Here is a 7,093-nt window from a genome sequence, read left to right on the forward strand (position 1 = left end):
TTCTGTGCTGTAATTTTTCTATGGCTCTATGGTTTTATGGTTCATCCCAATGTTATACTTGCTGTTTGCGATTCAGAGCACTCAGCTCAGGCAGCAAGAGAAAACATCATATGAATTGGAGGAGAAGTGAACAGAGAGGGATCATATCAATCAAGCAGGGCTATAGGAGTGAAAGTGTTTGCCTTTATTTCATTTATGACTGTCACAAGTACAGCTAAGTTCTTTTACATACATTTACACGGTCCCTTCATAGCTAGCAGCACCTTCATTCCAATTCCGTTGATTAGATTGCCAGGCCACGTTCAGTTCTTCTGCAGGATTTACTGCAGGGTAAGTCTAGTATATTATTGGCTCTGTGAATTTTACATTCCTCTAAAATGGAACAAAATTAATTTCCCATGTTACGGATCCAGCCTGCACTTGCTGGGTAATAAGGCATTGTAAAGGTCCTAGCAGATAGTCTCCAGGATCTCTCTGTGTTACTGAGATAGGGCAGGTGATGCCCGCCGAGTGACAGATGAAAAACCCACCAGAGGGTGATTTTCTGTTCTATTTTCCGACATGTTAGCACTATTCCGCCATTTTCTGCCCTAGTATTTGCCTAAATAACTGGACGTCAAAAGCAATCCATTCTTTGTAAGGGACTTTGAGACGTCCTGAAGATATGTTAGGGTCCCCTGTAGATGTGAGTTCTCCTTATTTCCTCTCTTGAGGTGCCCAGAACAAGGTGGCATAACATCATAATTATAGCTCGGCCCTAGAGGGGTGGTGCCAAGCAACACTTCTTCACACAAAGGGTAGTGGAAATCTAGAACTCTCCCCCAAAAAGCTATTGAGGCTAGGTTAATTGAAAAATTTAAAGCTAAGATGGATAGATTGTTGCTGGGTAAGGGTATTGAAGGATATGGAGCAAAGGCAAGTAAATAGAGTTGAGGTACTGATCAGCCACGATCTAATTGCCTGGCGGAACAGGCTTGAGGGGCTAAATGGCCTCCTGCCGTTCCTATGTTCCAATGCTCCTTATCATCCACTACACTAAGACTTAAAATCTCTGCCTCATCTAAATTGAGACCTGGAATAATTGAAAATGAATCTCTAATGACAACCAGAACTGAGGGGCTTGATCTGAGGGAAGGGGCTTAATGTATTCACACTGTGTAGGGGGAAACAAGTGGAAAATAGCTTTGAGTTCAGGCACACGGCGGAATACTCAAATTTTGTCTCGACCTCATTGCGAAGAAAATGTGACGCAATCCATTTTTAAAAAAAAACAAACAAATTCGAACAATAATTCGGCAGGTCCTTCTGCATCTGCAACTGCAAACTCGGGTTAATGTTTTGGAGTCGAATCATTTCCGGGAACTTCAGTTTGGTGTCCTAGGCCGGAATTTTGCTGTTGTCGGCGGCTCAGATTTCGGGGAGGCGGAACGGGCGAAGAACTCGCTCCCGCTCCGCGCCTCGCTGCTGCCGCTATTGCACGCAGGGCAGCCAATTAGCGGCCCCGCAGTGTATTTCCGAATGGAAAGGGTGCGTGCGGGCGGGAGGCTGAGTGTCGGCGGGGGCGGGGCAAGGGCCGGAGGAGGTTACTGAAAGCCATTTAAAAGGGCTTTCATCAATCTCTGTGGCTCCAAGAGTCTTACTTGTGGCAAGGAGGAAGTTGGGAGGAGAAACTGCTGCAAAGGAAAAACAAGAGACAGAGGGTGAAAGGACTGGAGGAGGATTTAAAGTGCCCTCCAATCCAACAATTGAAAATAAAACAGAGCCCCATCAGAACCTGCTTGCAGCAATGGAAGTGAGAAGTAGTCACTTCTGAGAACCCCGCTTCTCAGAAGATTCCTTACATGTCCTCCTCCAGGCGGCTGAGGCAAGGCGGGAGGTCCTCGTCCCATCTGACGGAGTAAGGAGGCCTCCCTGGGTCACCAAGAAGGTGTGGCTGGAGGTAACGGAGGAGGTCAGCAGCCACGGAGTAGTTAGGAGGACATGGTCCCAGCGCTGCAAGTGGGTGAATGACCTTCTGCCCTCTGCCCGGGTAAGGGGCATTCCGCAGTCATCTCCTCTATTATGTGGCACGGGAGGGTCAATGGGTGCTGATGCTGCAAGGTGGAAGCCATCAATGGTCAGTGATTGGCTGCAGCCATGCCTTGGGCCGTATAATGGACACATCTGTGACGCTCAGTGGTCCAGATGTGTGCACTTCACTGGCATTGGTTTGAGATGTAGCGCTCAGCCCAAGGGGTGAGTGGGTGATCTTTCAAGTAATATATCTTAACTAAGCCCTTTGTGTCTACACAGGAGATGAGGGCACATAATGCCCGAGACGGGTCCCGGACTAGTGTCGGTGTGGCCAACCTGGCATATTTGAGCAGACTGGAGGAGGATGCATTAATGCTGGCAGGGGAGGGCGGAGGACACGCTACAGCTGATGGTGAGGCCGGTGTACCTGGCCAGGAGAGTGACTTCCCCACAGTGTGGTCGAGGGGCCAGGGAGGGGGGGAGCGTGTGGTGCGGCGATTGTCTCAGGCACTGAAGGGTGCTCTCAAACATAAACTCGTACACGTGCCCACAAAGTAATGTATAACATGTCCTCCAGTCAGGAGTGCTGATCACACCTTATCCTTCTGATTTTCTCTGCAGGTGAAACACAGCAGCGGCCAGGCAGCGTCTCCGGGGCTCATCCGTCTATCTCTGAGGAGGAGGAGGAGGGGACCTCAGAGGGTGCAGCTTCACATCCTCGCCCACACCAAGTGCCAGCCCAGAGACATTCACCTCGGTTGGGATGTGTGTCTCCTCGGATTTGTGGTCACAACCTGGTGTCAGCACTGCACAATTGCCGGACCAGCTGCCAGAGGCAGTACCGGCCGATGCCTCTGGCAATTGGAGGACTGTGGGATGACCAGCCTCTGCTGACATCCATTCGGCAGGAGATGCTGCAACTGCAGCGAGCGGTGCGTGGAGATCTGGCGGAGTTATCAGAGACTTTGCGTGCTATGAGTTAGACTTTGGAGATTTCCATCCAGGGCTTGAGTGCCGCACATTTTCTGTCATCTGTCCATCTGGCTTCCTGTATTAACAGGTTGGTGGCTGCAGTGGAGGGCCCGATCCTGGAGGCCATGCATAACCTCACAGAGAGAGTGGCCTCAGTGGACCAGAGCATTAGAGATCAGACTCTGATGCACAGGCGATAGTTTGAGGCTGCTCATCCCTCTGAGGTTAGCACAGAGGACCAATCGAGCCTCAGGAGGGCACGGGGGCAGTAACAGATTTCATATGGGGGCTCCTCTCAGGGCACTCTTGATGCATCCTGCAGCTCCTTGTCCCCTCTGCCAGTGACATCAGCACCACATACTCCCAGGGTGTCAGAGGGTGTTCCTGAGACTTCTCATGGTCATCCTGAGAAGCCGCGGCCCGCACGGCCTCGGGCAAGTAGAGGACGCCCGCCAAAGTCATCCAGAACAGTGCGGCAGCCTGATGAGCCAGCTGCCTCTGGTGAGGCTGGCAGCGAGGGGTCGTCCACACACGTGAGCACTCGCAAATGTTTCAAAAATTCACCGTAACAGCACTCCGGGGTCACTGGTACAATTTGTAAATATTTATTGGATGTATAAATACACTAAAACTTGTTAGATTTTTCACTTGGCATATTTACATGTCACAATTCAATGCTGATGTTGCAGGCGAGCTGGTTGATCTGCATGAGAAGGATTATTTGAGAGGTGATGCATTTGGGCTGAGTGGTGTTTGATAGAAAGGTGACCCGTAGCAGTTGAGATTTCCCCCTGAGGGTGAGTGCCTCGGCCCTTCCAGCTCCTGTCAATGCCTCCTCTCAGACTGCCATGTCAGTTTATGGTTGATGAGACTCTGTGCAGGAGAAAGGCCTGAGTATTAGAGCCTCCCGGGTCGCCCTTGCACTCAACTCCCCCAGACCTCAAGCTCCCTCTCCCCACTGTTCAGGTGGCTGCAGCCCCTCTTCCTCATCTGTATCACCATCCTCATCTGAGGAAGCCTCACGCTGACCTTGATCATCCTCCAGGGCCTCTCCCCTCTCCATCCCCAGGTTATGGAAGGCGCAGCAGACGACAATAATTCTCGAAACCCTTGCTGGTGAGTAGTGCAGGGCTCCACCTGAGCGATCGAGACACCTAAATCTCATTTTGAGAAGACCTATAGTCTGTTCTATGGTCACTCAGGTGGCCGCCTGGCTCTCATTGGAACGTTCCTCTGCATCATTCCTTGGGTTCCTCACCAGTGTCAGCAGCCATGCCTTCCGCGGATAACCCCTGTCGCCAAGTATCCATCCTTGCAGGGGTTCAGGAGGGCTGAATAGTGCTGGCACCTGGGAGTTTCGGAGAATGACTGTTCCCAGGAAAATGTGCACACACCTGCAATATTCCCTTACGGTGGTCAAAGACAATTCGAACATTCATTGAGTGGAAGCCCTTGCGATTAATGAAGGCCCCTGACTGACCTGTAGGTGCTCTAATGACCACATAAGTGCAGTCTAGCCAGTTGTCCTCCTGTTCCTCCATGGGGCATAGTCCTCCTCATTTAGATGAGCAGCCTCCAGAGTGGACAATTCCCATTGATGCTGTGTTCCAGAGATGCAATTAGGTCAGGTATTACCAGCCTGCTGTAAGGACAGGTACACACAAACCCCTCCCCTTCACCCAATAAATCAATACTGCTGGGGCTCGACCAGGAGTGACTAATACTCAGATCACCCCTGCTGAACAAGCAGAAACTACCCCAAACTTTAAAGTCTCACAAAGAAATATCAATGAGCAAAGAACCAACAAAACAATACCTCCAACTCCTTCATAGAGACACTGCCTGCCACTCTTTTAAAGCTGCCGGGTTCCCGACACGTCTTTGGACTCGTTTTACTGCCGTAAAATCTAACAGCCGACGTAAAATGGCTGTCAATCGGTTTATTAACAACCTCGATTAGCCTTTAATTGACTCTAAGCGGACGTCGAGCGGCATCTCGATCTCACCCACCGTCCAACCTTTGTGAAATGGCATTTGGGCGTCATGACGTCGGGGACCTGACCCGACGTCATCGCCCATCATTTTACGTCTCGGCTGCCTCGGAGGACTCCCATTTTAACACGGTAAAATTCTGGCCCTAGTTTCCCAGAATCTATTTATATAAAAGTTTTCACACTCCAGATGTTGCGCTCCAGATGTTGTGCTCCAGATGTTACACGCCAGACATCTTCTGACAGCTCCAAGCAAGGGAGCAGATTGGCTTGCGCTGACAAAACTTTGTTACGCTGCAGGAATTCTTGAGGAGTACAGAAAGCCCGCAAAAAAACAATCAATAAGGCACATGACTCAGATGTGCTTGTAGAAAAAATATAGGCATGAATGAATGGACAGCAGAGCTGGGTACAGGAAATGGGCACATTAGATGGTACAAGGCTACAGGAGACAGTACAATGGGTTGGCACACAGTCTGCTATTCCAACTCTCAACTGTTGCCTTATCCCTCTGCTCAACCATTGGAAGTTGGACCTTTAGCATCACAAAGCTCCTGCTCTTTGGAAATCTATACCTGATCTTTCTCTTGCTACGCCACCTCTTTCTTTCTTCAGAAACATCCTTCCGCCAGACCTTTTTTTCGTACTTTCCCATCTCCTACTTGGTGCACTCTGCTTCCCCTTGTAAAGTTTCCTGAGGCATGCTCCTGTGAGAGGGACATTATGTAAATAGATATGGTTCTTACACAGTATCACCCATTATCAATATACACTGTCTAGGCACATTGTAAGGATGCATAATACAAATCGCCTTAAAAATCTTAAATGTTCCTGCTTGATAGTCCGTTAATTTTTTGTACATTCACGCCAACAGATTTGAGGTTAATAGTTTTGTTATCATGTAGCTCATGAATTTATGGGTATGTATTAAAGTCTTGAGTCTAGCGTGCTTGTGTCATGGCTCAGACGTTATACCTCATTGAGTCAAAAGTATTTGTCATAGACTAATTGATAGAGAGTGTGACTGTGTTGTTGTGATTAGTCAACAACTCCATTATCATTCCAGGTGAGAAAGAGTTCTAGGGCTCCCTTTCAGCCTTCACCTGGTCTTACTCTTTTTAATTTTAAACACAGTGTTTTTAGTTCTCCCATAGTAAATCCTTGTTCACCGCTTTCCAATTATAAGGCAAAGAAACCAGCACAAACAGTCTTTCTTAGATTTTAAAGAAGAGAAGTTGAAATTTATTAAACTTAAATTATAATTTAGTTAATGCCTACGGATACATGACGTGCCTCATGCTAGTATGCATACGCGATACACACATGCAAATAGAGACAGAAAAGAGCAGAAGAAAAATAAAGTGGAAAGGTTTGAGGCAATATCTGAAGAGTTTTTGTTACAGTTCTTCGAGTTCACTGTAGAGTCCTTGATTGTAGGGAGATCTTGCTTCTCGTTGTGGCCCAGTATTCTTCTTAAACCTTGTTCACTGTAGGAGACTTTTCTCTCTTGGGGTTCATGTGTCTTCAGTGGATTCAGAGGCTTGTGAGAAAGAGATGGGAGCAGGCAGATAGGAGAGGCTGTGGTGAGCCAGCCAGGAGAGATCTTCTCCGTCCAGGAGCATTCTGCTTTCTGCCCAAACTATTTGTACAAATTCAAAAAACTAAAAGTTGCCCAGCAGGTTAGTCATGTGACTAGCTGGTTTGACCTTGTCCATTTGTGTAGTTGGCCATCTTAGCAGTCAACCTGGAATGCGAGCTCCCCCATCTTCAATGTCTGGTGATCAAAAGTCCATTGTGGGTTGAATGTCAGTGAATGTTTTGTCCTTCCAAACACTGTCTGTTAATATGCAAATGTACTTTGCAGCCACAGCTGATCTGTTTAACAAGTCTTCTTCACTCAAATAACAGTTTAAAATCAATGTACATGACAAAATTAATGTACCTCATTCTTGGCAGGTGGGGGCCCAGCATGACAGAGCTATCAGGATGGTAAAGGAAAACTAGATGGACTTTGGTGTTGCATAGAATTATATAGAATGTACAGCACAGAAACTGGTCTGTGCTGATGTTTATGCTCCACAGGAGACTTCTCCTCCCTTCCTGCATCCAACGCTATC

Source organism: Heterodontus francisci, chromosome 43, assembly GCF_036365525.1.
Source record: "Heterodontus francisci isolate sHetFra1 chromosome 43, sHetFra1.hap1, whole genome shotgun sequence".
NCBI classification, from domain to species: Eukaryota; Metazoa; Chordata; class Chondrichthyes; order Heterodontiformes; family Heterodontidae; genus Heterodontus; species Heterodontus francisci.